Raw genomic sequence first — 15417 nt, forward strand, 5'->3', positions numbered from 1 at the left:
TGAAACAGATAAAGAATATGAGCAAGTAGATGAAATGGAGGAATCACAGAATGTGGACGACGAAAAGGAGGATGAACAAACAGAACAGACTGAGGAAGAAGAAGAGAATCAAATAGGAGAAGATGCAGAGGAGGAACAGAAGTACTGTGAAATAGAAAGAGAGCAAGAGGAAGAAGGACATGGAATACAAACGGAAATCTTGAAACAAACTAGAGAGGAGGAAAAGGAAAGGCAGGAAATGCAAATGATAGAGAAAGCAACACAAGGAAGAAAAGAAGACAACAAAAATGACTGGGAAAAGGTTACAATAACAAGAAGAAGACAACTAAAGGTAAAACCAAATTTAGAGAATGTACAAAAGAGACATATAATTAAAAAAAAAGAACTGAAAGAGAAAGTATTTAAAATAAGAGACTATGGTGAGAATAGTTTTGAGGTATTAATGCAGTTGGGAAAAGTTGATGAATGTTTAGAATAATATGTACTTTGCTATGTATTATGTTTTTGAAAATTGCAACACTTAATGTAAGAGGGTTACTAGAAAAAGGGAAATTTGAAAAGTTGAAACTTTTGTGTAGTAGATCAAATGTTTTAGTGGTTCAAGAAACAAATTGGAGGGATGGATTAATGGAAAGTTTTATAAAAAAATGGAAAGGTGATATATTTTATAGTAATGGTGATGGGAGGCTAGGTAGGGGAGTAGCATTTTTAATTAAAAAGGGTGTGTGTGAAAAAGCACAAGTGGTTTATGATGATATGCAAGGAAAGTCTTTGATAGTGAAAATGATGGAGGGAGAGACAAGTATAATTCTGTGTAATATTCATGCACCTGTGGTAGAAAAAGAAAAGGTGTTATTTTTTAAGAAACTAAAAGATATTATTGTGAAATGGGAGAACATTTTAATTATGGGGGATTTTAACACTACGTTTAGCAAGATGGATATTGCAGATGGGATGGTTTTTAAATCTGATAGTGGAAGGAAGGAATTAAAAAGTCTAATGGAAGAAAATAACTTAGTGGATGTATGGAGAGAAAGAAACGAGGGGATACGAGAATTCTCAAGGCAACAGGTGGTGAAGAATTTTATATGCAGAAGTAGAATAGATTTCTTGATTAGTTATAGGGAAATGTTGAAGTTAATAGATACTATATATTATAAGGAAATAATGTTAAGTGATCATAAAGTTGTATGTATACAAGTTGATATGAATGATTTTAAAAGAGGGCCTGGAATATGGATGTTAAACACTGAGATTTTAAAAGATGAGAATTTTAAGGAACAAATAGAGGTATTAATAAAGAAGGAAAAAGGAAATCAGATGAATAAGGATGAAAAGAGAATTTGGTGGGATAATTTAAAATATGACATTGGAAAATGTGCAAGAGAACATAGTAAAATAATACAGAAAATTAAAAAAAGAAAAGAAAAAGAAATAAGAATAGAATTAAGAGATGAGCTGAGTAAAGAGGTTGTCAATTTACAGAAAACCGTAATGTTGGAGGAAAAAATAAAGGATATAGAAGAAAAAAAATATAAAGGAGCAATGATAAGAAGTAAAGCAAAATACTTAGTGGAAGGTGAAAAATGTACAAGGTTCTTTTTTAATATGGAAAAAAACAGACAGAGAGCAGGAATGATTAAAGAATTAATAGGAAAAGGAGGAGGAAAGGTAAAAGAAAAAGAAGAAGTTTTAAAAGAAATAAAAGATTATTATGAAAATTTGTTTAAAAGGGAAGGAGTGGGTAGAGAAGAAATTGAATTTTTGGTAGGGAAAATCAAAATAAAGAAAGATAATGGTGATAAAAATTTATGTGAAAGGGGAATTGAAAAAGAAGAAATAGATGAAGCAATCATGCAGTTAAATAATGGTAAAAGTCCAGGAAAAGATGGTCTTCCAAGTGAATTTTATAAGGTTTTTAGAAATGTAATGACACCAATTTTAAAAGATGTGTATGATGAAATTTTTAAAAAGGAAGAAACCAGTTATTTTATGGGGATAGGATTAGTAAAATTAATTTATAAAAGAAAAGGGGACATTGCAGATCTAAAAAATTATAGACCAATAACTATGTTAAATACAGATTTTAAAATATTATCAAAGATTTTAGCTAACAGATTGAAGAAAATTTTACCAAATATAATACGAACAAACCAGGCATATGCAATACCAGGAAGAGATATTACAGATACTATTAGTAGTATAAGAGATGTTGTAAGTTACATGATCTCTGAAAAAAAAAGTGGATATGTAATAAGTCTTGATTTAGAAAAGGCTTTTGATCGTGTCGAACATGAGTATTTGTTTAGAATTTTACAACAGTTTGGTTTTGGTGAAAATTTTATTAAGTGGTTGAAGATTTTATATAAAGATTCCAAAAGTCAAGTAAAGTGCAATGGATTTTTAACAGAGACCTTTAAATTAACTAGATCTATTAGACAAGGTTGTCCATTATCAGCTTTGCTGTACAGTTTAGTGGCAGAGGCATTAGGGTTGGCAATAACGGAAGAGAAAGAAATTAGAGGAATAAACACAGAAGAAAATAGAGAGTTGCAGAAAGTATATCAATATGCGGATGATACGACTATAATAGTGCAAGATGTGGCTAGTGTAGTTAAAGCAATGGACATAATAGAAAAATACTGTAAAGGTTCTGGAGCTAAGATAAATCAACAAAAAACGGTTATTATGAGTATAGGAAAAATTTAAAAAATTCAAAAATGTTATCCTTTTAAAGAAGAAGAGAGTTTGAAGATTTTGGGTGTGAGGATTGGGAAAAATGAGAAAATGGTGAGAGATTTGATGTGGGATGAAGTGGTGGGTGAAATGGAAAGAGTGTTAAATTATTGGAAACAAAGGGAATTAACTTTAAGAGGGAAGGTTTTGGTTATAAATGCATTAATGATGGCAAAAATGTGGTATGTTTTGGGTGTGATACCCATGCCTATGGGAATTAGTAAAAGATGTTTTAAATTTTCTCTGGGGCTCTAAGCCATCAAGGATTTCTTATAATACATTAATAGGGGCCATAGAAGAAGGTGGGTTAGGGCTGCAAGATCCAGAATTAAAAAAACAGAGCTTTAGAGTCAAAACGGTGAAAACATTTTTAAATGAAGAGAATAAGGCTGAATGGAAAATTCTTATGAGAATGTTTTTAAATAAATGCGGACATATGAAAATAGGAACTGATATTCTGTGGATGAAATTAAAACCTACAATGATAACAGGAATACCGGAGTTTTATAAAGAAGTTTTAGAAGCTTGGACAGAATTTTTACCCAATGTATGTATTAAACCTATAAGGAGATTGGAGTTTTTAACGCAGCCATTGTTTCTGAATGAGAATATTGTATATAGAGGAAAATAATTATTTTTTAAACATTGGATTAATGCTGGATTTAAAACAATAAGGGATATTTTGTATGAAGTGAGGGAAGGTTTTTTTACCTTTGCAAGCAATTTATGATGAAGTGAAAAATAATGAAAATTATGTTAATAAGAATGTTTTAAAAAAAGCAATATGATAAAATAAAAGAGGCAATTCCAAAGGAATGGTTAGTAAACATAGAAAAACAAGGACAAGACAGTGAAGATGATAAAATGAAGGTTTTCTTAAAAGCAAAAGGAGAAAAGGAGCCTTTTCATGTGAGTCATCTTAGGACTTTTTATGTTTTGTTTAGAAATAGTGTTTTTAAGAAACCAGCTGGAAATACATTTTGGAAAAAAGTTTTTATAGACCTTGAGGAAGAAGTTCTGTGGACAAATTTGAGAAAATGGCATATTGATGTTAAAATGGAGAACCTGGATTTTTATATAAGGCATAATATAATTTTTTCTGAAGAGAAGTTGTATAAATGTGGAATGACTGGGGATGCATTGTGTAAAGTCTGTTGTGAAAAAAATGAAGGAATTTTGCATATGTTTTTATCATGTAAAGAACTGATCATTTTCAGAGACAAAATGAAAAATGTGATTAAGAGTTTGTTAGGAGATAAAATGGATGTAATAGAAGATGAAGAGAGTTGGAATTGTATATTTTTATTTGGAATGAATGAGAAATCTGATAATCAAAATGTGATAAATTTGTTTTTAATTGTAGCTAGATATGCGATATGGTGTAGGAGAAATATAGCAAGAGACAAAAACAAAAAACTGGGATTATGGATTTATTTTAAGAAAAAACTGGAAGATTATATACGAACACTAGAAAGTTATTTTAAAGCAGAAGGTACAATTTATGTATTTGATAAACTCATTCTAAACAACAATCCTTATGTTTTGAAAACACTGAATGGACTGGAAATTAATTTGTAGTTTTTTTTTTTTTTTTTTTTTTTTTTTTTTTTTTTCTTCAGTCGAAAAGGATTATGTTTGCTTAGAAACTTTAATGTAACCTTAAATGAATGTCTGCATTTAATTTTATGAAAGAGAGGTTTCTATAACAAGAATGATTTAAAATTTTGAAATATTTTATGTATTTTTTCTTTTTGTACTGAAAAAAATTTTTAATAAAAAAAAAAAAAAAAAAAAAAGCATAGCTGCCTTCCAAGCAGTTGACCCGGGTTCGATTCCCGGCCAACGCATGTCCTTTGGCTCGGGCTGATGTCGAAGCAGAACTCCTTCTGTGACCTGTGGCTCCTCCCAAAACTTTTGGATGGATTGTTTGGAAGCCGAAAAGAGCTAGCTCTCCCTGTCGGGGAATCGAACCCCGGTCTTCCGCGTGACAGGCGGAGATACTGTCCACTATACTAACGAGGAGCTGCGCATGCTGCTGTTTCTCCCCCAACAGACACTACTACACTGACATAACTGAACAATGCATGGCTTTTTCTGATGCTGACACAGCCCTAGCACAAATTCCGGATGGACCCATCATTAGCTAAAGTCGCATAACATTTGGAACACTACCCGTTGCAGGGGTCATTGTTTGGACTCTTTTTTTTTTTTTTTTAATTGCACTTTAAACAAAAATGATTGTGTCAATGCAACTGAACAACATTAATTAGGAACACAGTGCGTCAATAAAGCAAAATGACAGTTAAAGGCATTTCGTCATTGAAATCGATGATGTCATCATTCAGCTAAGTTCAGTTTAAATAGTATCTGTGCAATAATTTGCAATCAAGTCAACAATATCGCTGTACATGAAGTGTCCCCAGCTATGCCTTCCAGAGGCGACAGAGGCAAGGAACCAAAACTCGATCGGTGAAAAAATGGAGAAAAAACCCGGTGAGAAACCAGGCTCAGTCGGGTAGACAGTTCTCCTCTAGTCAGAAGAAACCAGCAAATCAGCTCCAGGCAGCAGAAAAGTCAGACTGTGCAGAAGAATCATCTGTTTCCTGTGGTCTTGTCCTGGTGGTCGTCTGAGACAAGGTCTTTACAGGGGATCTGTATCTGGGGCTCATCTAGTTGTCCCCGTCTCCGCTGTGTTTCAGGGCCATAAAGGTCCTTTCTAGGTGTTGATCCACCATCTTGTCTGGATACTGACTGGATCCGGGTGACTGAAGCGGCCCACTGATCTGGATACAGACTGGATCTGGTGGCTACGGTGACCTTGGAATAAGGGATTTCTTTAAAAGACTCTTTAATTCATATAAGATTTTCTCCAACTTTTCAGATGGAGGTATGAGAAAGAGATTGCCTTGATTGGGCTTGTGGTTATTGGTGGACCGAGGACAGAGCTACATCAAAATGCAATAGCAGAATCAAATTGGCCGTCCGCCAACACGCTGCAGGAGGGCGTGCCACTGGTCATCGTCTGTATTTGCACTCTCTGCGTTTGCGCTGTCAGCACTTAGTGTTTATTTAGCTGGCATGGGAAGGCAGCACTTTCTTGAACGTGACGGGATGCAATCTCTGGAAGGCTCTCTTTAGTAACGGGTCCAAACAAAGATCTCATCAGCTCCTCTAGCCCTATCGGCGACTCGTGCACTTCGAGCCTTCTTAGTGACGGCGCAATTGGCTGACTGCGTTGGTGGTATAGTGGTGAGCATAGCTACCTTCCAAGCAGTTGACCCGGGTTCGATTCCCGGCCAACGCATGTCCTTTGGCTCGGGCTGATGTCGAAGCAGAACTCCTTCTGTGACCTGTGGCTCCTCCCAAAACTTTTGGATGGATCATCCGGAAGCCGAAAAGAGCTAGCTCTCCCCGTCGGGGAATCGAACCCCGGTCTTCCGCGTGACAGGCGGAGATACTGTCCACTATAATAACGAGGAGCTGCGCATGCTGCCGTTTCTCCCCCAACCGACGCTACTGCACCGACATAACTGAACAATGCATGGCTTTTTCTGACGCTGACACAGCCCTAGCACCGTCAAATTCCGGATGGACCCATCATTAGCTAAAGTCGCATAACATTTGGAACACTACCCGTTGCAGGGCTCATTGTTTGGACTCTTTTTTTTTTTTTTTTTTTTTTTAAATTGCGCTTTAAACAAAAAGGATTGTGTCAATGCAACTGAACAACATTAATTAGGAACACAGAGCGTCAATAAAGCAAAATGACAGTTAAAGGCATTTCGTCATTGAAATCGGTGATGTCATCATTCAGCTAAGTTCAGTTTAAATAGTATCTGTGCAATAATTTGCAATCAAGTCAACGATATCGCTGTACATGGAGTGTCCCCAGCTATGCCTGCCAGAGGCGACAGAGGCAAGGAACCAAAACTCAATCGGTGAAAAAATGGAGAAAAAACCCGGTGAGAAACCAGGCTCAGTCGGGGAGACAGTTCTCCTCTGGTCAGAAGAAACCAGCAAATCAGTTCCAGGCTGCAGAAAAGTCAGACTGTGCAGAAGAATCATCTGTTTCCTGTGGTCTTGTCCTGGTGGTCGTCTGAGACAAGGTCTTTACAGGCGATCTGTATCTCGGGCTCATCTAGTTGTCCCGGTCTCCGCTGTGTTTCAGGGCCATAGAGGTCCTTTCTAGGTGTTGATCAACCATCTTGTCTGGATACTGACTGGATCCGGGTGACTGAAGCGACCCACTGATCTGGATACAGACTGGATCTGGTGGCTACGGTGACCTCGGAATAAGGGATTTCTTTAAAAGACTCTTTTATTCATATAAGATTTTCTCCAAATTTTCAGATGGAGGCATGAGAAAGAGATTGCCTTGATTGGGCTTGTGGTTATTGGTGGACCGAGGGGACTTTTGTGAGTTTTACTCCTCCCTTTTGGAGTCGGGGGGGCTGACGAAACGCATGTGGGCAGGCGTCGTCACCCTTGATGACCCTTGGCGAGCGTAGTGGTTTACCAGGGGCAGCGCACAGGCCCGAGGGGTCGTAGACACAGCTCGAGTTTCTCTTCATTGTCGCATAAATCTTTTGCCTTTTACTAAAGATTACCGTGGAGGGGAACTTTTGCGAGTGACCTGTATTTTTGGGTGCTCTGCTCACAGCAGAGCTACATCGAAATGTCAAGAGCAGAATCAATTTGGCCGTCCGCCAACACGCTGCAGGAGGGCGTGCCGCTGGTCATCGTCTGTATTTGCACTCTCTGCGTTTGCGCTGTCAGCACTTAGTGTTTATTTAGCTGGCATGGGAAGGCAGCACTTTCTTGTACGTGACGGGATGCAAATTCTGGAAGGCTCTCTTTAGTGACGGGTCCAAACAAAGATCTCATCAGCTCCTCTAGCCCTATCGGCGACTCGTGCACTTCGAGCCTTCTTAGCGACGGCACAAGTGGCTGACTGCTGACTGCTGACTGTGTTGGTGGTATAGTGGTGAGCATAGCTGCCTTCCAAGCAGTTGACCCGGGTTCGATTCCCGGCCAACGCATGTCCTTTGGCTCGGGCTGATGTCGAAGCAGAACTCCTTCTGTGACCTGTGGTCCTCCCAAAACTTTTGGATGGATCATTCGGAAGCCGAAAAGAGCTAGCTCTCCCCGTCGGGGAATCGAACCCCGGTCTTCCGCGTGACAGGCGGAGATACTGTCCACTATACTAACGAGGAGCTGCGCATGATGCCGTTTCTCCCCCAACCGACGCTACTGCACCGACATAACTGAACAATGCATGGCTTTTTCTGACGCTGACACAGCCCTAGCACCGTCAAATTCTGGATGGACCCATCATTAGCTAAAGTCGCATAACATTTGGAACACTACCCGTTGTAGGGCTCATTGTTTGGACTCTTTTTATTTTTTTATTTTTTTTTAAATTGCGCTTTAAACAAAAAGGATTGTGTCAATGCAACTGAACAACATTAATTCGGAACACAGTGCGTCAATAAAGCAAAATGACAGTTAAAGGCATTTCGTCATTGAAATCGGTGATGTCATCATTCAGCTAAGTTCAGTTTAAATAGTATCTGTGCAATAATTTGCAATCAAGTCAACGATATCGCTGTACATGAAGTGTCCCCAGCTATGCCTGCCAGAGGCGACAGAGGCAAGGAACCAAAACTCGATCGGTGAAAAAATGGAGAAAAAACCCGGTGAGAAACCAGGCTCAGTCGGGGAGACAGTTCTCCTCTGGTCAGAAGAAACCAGCAAATCAGTTCCAGGCTGCAGAAAAGTCAGACTGTGCAGAAGAATCATCTGTTTCCTGTGGTCTTGTCCTGGTGGTCGTCTGAGACAAGGTCTTTACAGGGGATCTGTATCTGGGGCTCATCTAGTTGTCCCGGTCTCCGCTGTGTTTCAGGGCCATAGAGGTCCTTTCTAGGTGTTGATCAACCATCTTGTCTGGATACTGACTGGATCCGGGTGACTGAAGCGGCCCACTGACCTGGATACAGACTGGATCTGGTGGCTACGGTGACCTCGGAATAAGGGATTTCTTTAAAAGACTCTTTTATTCATATAAGATTTTCTCCAACTTTTCAGATGGAGGCATGAGAAAGAGATTGCCTTGATTGGGCTTGTGGTTTTTGGTGGACCGAGGGGACTTTTGTGTGTTTTACTCCTCCCTTTTGGAGTGGGGGGGGGGGGGGGGCTGACGAAACGCATGTGGGCAGGCATCGTCAGCCTTGATGACCCTTGGCGAGCGTAGTGGTTTACCAGGGGCAGGGCACAGGCCCGAGGGGTCGTAGACACAGCTCGAGTTTCTCTTCATTGTCGCATAAATCTTTCGCCTTTTACTAAAGATTTCCGTGGAGGGGAACTTTTGCGAGTGACCTGTATTTTTGGGTGCTCTGCTCACAGCAGAGCTACATCGAAATGTCAAGAGCAGAATCAATTTGGCCGTCCACCAACACGCTGCAGGAGGGCGTGCCACTGTTCATCGTCTGTATTTGCACTCTCTGCGTTTGCGCTGTCAGCACTTAGTGTTTATTTAGCTGGCATGGGAAGGCAGCACTTTCTTGTACGTGACGGGATGCAAATTCTGGAAGGCTCTCTTTAGTGACGGGTCCAAACAAAGATCTCATCAGCTCCTCTAGCCCTATCGGCGACTCGTGCACTTCGAGCCTTCTTAGCGACGGCGCAAGTGGCTGACTGCTGACTGCGTTGGTGGTATAGTGGTGAGCATAGCTGCCTTCCAAGCAGTTGACCCGGGTTCGATTCCCGGCCAACGCATGTCCTTTGGCTCCGGCTGATGTCGAAGCAGAACTCCTTCTGTGACCTGTGGCTCCTCCCAAAAGTTTTGGATGGATCATTCGGAAGCCGAAAAGAGCTAGCTCTCCCCGTCGGGGAATCGAACCCCGGTCTTCCGCGTGACAGGCGGAGATACTGTCCACTATACTAACGAGGAGCTGCGCATGATGCCGTTTCTCCCCCAACCGACGCTACTGCACCGACATAACTGAAGGTGTTCTAGGTGTTGATCAACCATCTTGTCTGGATACTGACTGGATCCGGGTGACTGAAGCGGCCCACTGATCTGGATACAGACTGGATCTGGTGGCTACGGTGACCTCGGAATAAGGGATTTCTTTAAAAGACTCTTTTATTCATATAAGATTTTCTCCAACTTTTCAGATGGAGGCATGAGAAAGAGATTGCCTTGATTGGGCTTGTGGTTTTTGGTGGACCGAGGGGACTTTTGTGAGTTTTACTCCTCCCTTTTGGAGTGGGGGGGGGGGGGGGCTGACGAAACGCATGTGGGCAGGCGTCGTCACCCTTGATGACCCTTGGCGAGCGTAGTGGTTTACCAGGGTCAGCGCAGATGTTGGCTCTGACTATACTGTCCACTATACTAACGAGGAGCTGCGCATGATGCCGTTTCTCCCCCAACCGACGCTACTGCACCGACATAACTGAACAATGCATGGCTTTTTCTGACGCTTACACAGCCCTAGCACCGTCAAATTCCGGATGGACCCATCATTAGCTAAAGTCGCATAACATTTGGAACACTACCCATTGCAGGGCTCATTGTTTGGACTCTTTTTATTTATTTTTTATTTTTTAAATTGCGCTTTAAACAAAAAGGATTGTGTCAATGCAACTGAACAACATTAATTCGGAACACAGTGCGTCAATAAAGCAAAATGACAGTTAAAGGCATTTCGTCATTGAAATCGGTGATGTCATCATTCAGGTAAGTTCAGTTTAAATAGTATCTGTGCAATAATTTGCAATCAAGTCAACGATATCGCTGTACATGAAGTGTCCCCAGCTATGCCTGCCAGAGGCGACAGAGGCAAGGAACCAAAACTCGATCGGTGAAAAAATGGAGAAAAAACCCGGTGAGAAACCAGGCTCAGTCGGGGAGACAGTTCTCCTCTGGTCAGAAGAAACCAGCAAATCAGTTCCAGGCTGCAGAAAAGTCAGACTGTGCAGAAGAATCATCTGTTTCCTGTGGTCTTGTCCTGGTGGTCGTCTGAGACAAGGTCTTTACAGGGGATCTGTATCTGGGGCTCATCTAGTTGTCCCGGTCTCCGCTGTGTTTCAGGGCCATAGAGGTCCTTTCTAGGTGTTGATCAACCATCTTGTCTGGATACTGACTGGATCCGGGTGACTGAAGCGGCCCACTGATCTGGATACAGACTGGATCTGGTGGCTACGGTGACCTCGGAATAAGGGATTTCTTTAAAAGACTCTTTTATTCATATAAGATTTTCTCCAACTTTTCAGATGGAGGCATGAGAAAGAGATTGCCTTGATTGGGCTTGTGGTTTTTGGTGGACCGAGGGGACTTTTGTGTGTTTTACTCCTCCCTTTTGGAGTGGGGGGGGGGGCTGACGAAACGCATGTGGGCAGGCATCGTCACCCTTGATGACCCTTGGCGAGCGTAGTGGTTTACCAGGGGCAGGGCACAGGCCCGAGGGGTCGTAGACACAGCTCGAGTTTCTCTTCATTGTCTCATAAATCTTTCGCCTTTTACTAAAGATTTCCGTGGAGGGGAACTTTTGCGAGTGACCTGTATTTTTGGGTGCTCTGCTCACAGCAGAGCTACATCGAAATGTCAAGAGCAGAATCAATTTGGCCGTCCGCCAACACGCTGCAGGAGGGCGTGCCACTGTTCATCGTCTGTATTTGCACTCTCTGCGTTTGCGCTGTCAGCACTTAGTGTTTATTTAGCTGGCATGGGAAGGCAGCACTTTCTTGTACGTGACGGGATGCAAATTCTGGAAGGCTCTCTTTAGTGACGGGTCCAAACAAAGATCTCATCAGCTCCTCTAGCCCTATCGGCGACTCGTGCACTTCGAGCCTTCTTAGCGACGGCGCAAGTGGCTGACTGCTGACTGCGTTGGTGGTATAGTGGTGAGCATAGCTGCCTTCCAAGCAGTTGACCCGGGTTCGATTCCCGGCCAACGCATGTCCTTTGGCTCGGGCTGATGTCGAAGCAGAACTCCTTCTGTGACCTGTGGCTCCTCCCAAAACTTTTGGATGGATCATTCGGAAGCCGAAAAGAGCTAGCTCTCCCCGTCGGGGAATCGAACCCCGGTCTTCCGCGTGACAGGCGGAGATACTGTCCACTATACTAACGAGGAGCTGCGCATGATGCCATTTCTCCCCCAACCGACGCTACTGCACCGACATAACTGAACAATGCATGGCTTTTTCTGACGCTGACACAGCCCTAGCACCGTCAAATTCCGGATGGACCCATCATTAGCTAAAGTCGCATAACATTTGGAACACTACCCGTTGCAGGGGTCATTGTTTGGACTCTTTTTTTTTTTTTTTTAATTGCGCTTTAAACAAAAAGGATTGTGTCAATGCAACTGAACAACATTAATTAGGAACACAGTGCGTCAATAAAGCAAAATGACAGTTAAAGGCATTTCGTCATTGAAATCGGTGATGTCATCATTCAGCTAAGTTCAGTTTAAATAGTATCTGTGCAATAATTTGCAATCAAGTCAACGATATCGCTGTACATGAAGTGTCCCCAGCTATGCCTGCCAGAGGCGACAGAGGCAAGGAACCAAAACTCGATCGGTGAAAAAATGGAGAAAAAACCCGGTGAGAAACCAGGCTCAGTCGGGGAGACAGTTCTCCTCTGGTCAGAAGAAACCAGCAAATCAGTTCCAGGCTGCAGAAAAGTCAGACTGTGCAGAAGAATCATCTGTTTCCTGTGGTCTTGTCCTGGTGGTCGTCTGAGACAAGGTCTTTACAGGGGATCTGTATCTGGGGCTCATCTAGTTGTCCCGGTCTCCGCTGTGTTTCAGGGCCATAGAGGTCCTTTCTAGGTGTTGATCAACCATCTTGTCTGGATACTGACTGGATCCGGGTGACTGAAGCGGCCCACTGATCTGGATACAGACTGGATCTGGTGGCTACGGTGACCTCGGAATAAGGGATTTCTTTAAAAGACTCTTTTATTCATATAAGATTTTCTCCAACTTTTCAGATGGAGGCATGAGAAAGAGATTGCCTTGATTGGGCTTGTGGTTTTTGGTGGACCGAGGGGACTTTTGTGTGTTTTACTCCTCCCTTTTGGAGTGGGGGGGGGGGGCTGACGAAACGCATGTGGGCAGGCATCGTCACCCTTGATGACCCTTGGCGAGCGTAGTGGTTTACCAGGGGCAGGGCACAGGCCCGAGGGGTCGTAGACACAGCTCGAGTTTCTCTTCATTGTCGCATAAATCTTTCGCCTTTTACTAAAGATTTCCGTGGAGGGGAACTTTTGCGAGTGACCTGTATTTTTGGGTGCTCTGCTCACAGCAGAGCTACATCGAAATGTCAAGGGCAGAATCAATTTGGCCGTCCGCCAACACGCTGCAGGAGGGCGTGCCACTGTTCATCGTCTGTATTTGCACTCTCTGCGTTTGCGCTGTCAGCACTTAGTGTTTATTTAGCTGGCATGGGAAGCCAGCACTTTCTTGTACGTGACGGGATGCAAATTCTGGAAGGCTCTCTTTAGTGACGGGTCCAAACAAAGATCTCATCAGCTCCTCTAGCCCTATCGGCGACTCGTGCACTTCGAGCCTTCTTAGCGACGGCGCAAGTGGCTGACTGCTGACTGCGTTGGTGGTATAGTGGTGAGCATAGCTGCCTTCCAAGCAGTTGACCCGGGTTCGATTCCCGGCCAACGCATGTCCTTTGGCTCGGGCTGACGTCGAAGCAGAACTCCTTCTGTGACCTGTGGCTCCTCCCAAAACTTTTGGATGGATCATTCGGAAGCCGAAAAGAGCTAGCTCTCCCCGTCGGGGAATCGAACCCCGGTCTTCCGCGTGACAGGCGGAGATACTGTCCACTATACTAACGAGGAGCTGCGCATGATGCCGTTTCTCCCCCAACCGACGCTACTGCACCGACATAACTGAACAATGCATGGCTTTTTCTGACGCTGACACAGCCCTAGCACCGTCAAATTCCGGATGGACCCATCATTAGCTAAAGTCGCATAACATTTGGAACACTACCCGTTGCAGGGGTCATTGTTTGGACTCTTTTTTTTTTTTTTTAATTGCGCTTTAAACAAAAAGGATTGTGTCAATGCAACTGAACAACATTAATTAGGAACACAGTGCGTCAATAAAGCAAAATGACAGTTAAAGGCATTTCGTCATTGAAATCGGTGATGTCATCATTCAGCTAAGTTCAGTTTAAATAGTATCTGTGCAATAATTTGCAATCAAGTCAACGATATCGCTGTACATGAAGTGTCCCCAGCTATGCCTGCCAGAGGCGACAGAGGCAAGGAACCAAAACTCGATCGGTGAAAAAATGGAGAAAAAACCCGGTGAGAAACCAGGCTCAGTCGGGGAGACAGTTCTCCTCTGGTCAGAAGAAACCAGCAAATCAGTTCCAGGCTGCAGAAAAGTCCGACTGTGCAGAAGAATCATCTGTTTCCTGTGGTCTTGTCCTGGTGGTCGTCTGAGACAAGGTCTTTACAGGGGATCTGTATCTGGGGCTCATCTAGTTGTCCGATAGGGCTAGAGGTGTTTCAGGGCCATAGAGGTCCTTTCTAGGTGTTGATCAACCATCTTGTCTGGATACTGACTGGATCCGGGTGACTGAAGCGGCCCACTGATCTGGATACAGACTGGATCTGGTGGCTACGGTGACCTCGGAATAAGGGATTTCTTTAAAAGACTCTTTTATTCATATAAGATTTTCTCCAACTTTTCAGATGGAGGCATGAGAAAGAGATTGCCTTGATTGGGCTTGTGGTTTTTGGTGGACCGAGGGGACTTTTGTGTGTTTTACTCCTCCCTTTTGGAGTGGGGGGGGGGCTGACGAAACGCATGTGGGCAGGCATCGTCACCCTTGATGACCCTTGGCGAGCGTAGTGGTTTACCAGGGGCAGGGCACAGGCCCGAGGGGTCGTAGACACAGCTCGAGTTTCTCTTCATTGTCGCATAAATCTTTCGCCTTTTACTAAAGATTTCCGTGGAGGGGAACTTTTGCGAGTGACCTGTATTTTTGGGTGCTCTGCTCACAGCAGAGCTACATCGAAATGTCAAGAGCAGAATCAATTTGGCCGTCCGCCAACACGCTGCAGGAGGGCGTGCCTCATCGTCTGTATTTGCACTCTCTGCGTTTGCGCTGTCAGCACTTAGTGTTTATTTAGCTGGCATGGGAAGGCAGCACTTTCTTGTACGTGACGGGATGCAAATTCTGGAAGGCTCTCTTTAGTGACGGGTCCAAACAAAGATCTCATCAGCTCCTCTAGCCCTATCGGCGACTCGTGCACTTCGAGCCTTCTTAGCGACGGCGCAAGTGGCTGACTGCTGACTGTGTTGGTGATATAGTGGTGAGCATAGCTGCCTTCCAAGCAGTTGACCCGGGTTCGATTCCCGGCCAACGCATGTCCTTTGGCTCGGGCTGATGTCGAAGCAGAACTCCTTCTGTGACCTGTGGTCCTCCCAAAACTTTTGGATGGATCATTCGGAAGCCGAAAAGAGCTAGCTCTCCCTGTCGGGGAATCGAACCCCAGTCTTCCGCGTGACAGGTGGAGATACTGTCCACTATACTAACGAGGAGCTGCGCATGATGCCGTTTCTCCCCCAACCGACGCTACTGCACCGACATAACTGAACAATGCATGGCTTTTTCTGACGCTGACACAGCCCTAGCACCGTCAAATTC

At 43.4% G+C, this 15417-nt stretch overlaps 12 non-coding genes across 12 annotated transcripts; 8 read left to right on the forward strand and 4 right to left on the reverse strand.

The window, feature by feature from the left end:
- The first annotated feature begins 7288 nt into the window (after nt 1–7288).
- On the forward strand, nt 7289–7403 carry LOC132136799 (U5 spliceosomal RNA). The gene has a single exon (XR_009431580.1). It is a non-coding gene; the product is annotated as a U5 spliceosomal RNA (small nuclear RNA).
- Nucleotides 7404–7877: 474 nt separating this feature from the next.
- trnad-guc (transfer RNA aspartic acid (anticodon GUC)) lies at nt 7878–7949 on the reverse strand. Its single transcript has one exon. It is a non-coding gene; the product is annotated as a tRNA-Asp (tRNA).
- A 1081-nt stretch (nt 7950–9030) lies between these two features.
- On the forward strand, nt 9031–9145 carry LOC132136802 (U5 spliceosomal RNA). Its single transcript, XR_009431583.1, has one exon. It is a non-coding gene; the product is annotated as a U5 spliceosomal RNA (small nuclear RNA).
- A 293-nt stretch (nt 9146–9438) lies between these two features.
- Nucleotides 9439–9510, forward strand: trnag-ucc (transfer RNA glycine (anticodon UCC)). The gene has a single exon. It is a non-coding gene; the product is annotated as a tRNA-Gly (tRNA).
- Nucleotides 9511–9613: 103 nt separating this feature from the next.
- On the reverse strand, nt 9614–9685 carry trnad-guc (transfer RNA aspartic acid (anticodon GUC)). The gene has a single exon. It is a non-coding gene; the product is annotated as a tRNA-Asp (tRNA).
- Nucleotides 9686–11215: 1530 nt separating this feature from the next.
- On the forward strand, nt 11216–11330 carry LOC132136790 (U5 spliceosomal RNA). Its single transcript, XR_009431572.1, has one exon. It is a non-coding gene; the product is annotated as a U5 spliceosomal RNA (small nuclear RNA).
- A 293-nt stretch (nt 11331–11623) lies between these two features.
- trnag-ucc (transfer RNA glycine (anticodon UCC)) lies at nt 11624–11695 on the forward strand. Its single transcript has one exon. It is a non-coding gene; the product is annotated as a tRNA-Gly (tRNA).
- A 103-nt stretch (nt 11696–11798) lies between these two features.
- trnad-guc (transfer RNA aspartic acid (anticodon GUC)) lies at nt 11799–11870 on the reverse strand. The gene has a single exon. It is a non-coding gene; the product is annotated as a tRNA-Asp (tRNA).
- Nucleotides 11871–12939: 1069 nt separating this feature from the next.
- Nucleotides 12940–13054, forward strand: LOC132136763 (U5 spliceosomal RNA). Its single transcript, XR_009431547.1, has one exon. It is a non-coding gene; the product is annotated as a U5 spliceosomal RNA (small nuclear RNA).
- Nucleotides 13055–13347: 293 nt separating this feature from the next.
- trnag-ucc (transfer RNA glycine (anticodon UCC)) lies at nt 13348–13419 on the forward strand. The gene has a single exon. It is a non-coding gene; the product is annotated as a tRNA-Gly (tRNA).
- Nucleotides 13420–13522: 103 nt separating this feature from the next.
- trnad-guc (transfer RNA aspartic acid (anticodon GUC)) lies at nt 13523–13594 on the reverse strand. Its single transcript has one exon. It is a non-coding gene; the product is annotated as a tRNA-Asp (tRNA).
- Nucleotides 13595–14662: 1068 nt separating this feature from the next.
- On the forward strand, nt 14663–14777 carry LOC132136764 (U5 spliceosomal RNA). Its single transcript, XR_009431548.1, has one exon. It is a non-coding gene; the product is annotated as a U5 spliceosomal RNA (small nuclear RNA).
- The last annotated feature ends 640 nt before the right edge of the window (nt 14778–15417 follow it).

Source organism: Carassius carassius, unplaced genomic scaffold (genome assembly GCF_963082965.1).
Source record: "Carassius carassius unplaced genomic scaffold, fCarCar2.1 SCAFFOLD_76, whole genome shotgun sequence".
Classification (NCBI taxonomy): Eukaryota; Metazoa; Chordata; class Actinopteri; order Cypriniformes; family Cyprinidae; genus Carassius; species Carassius carassius.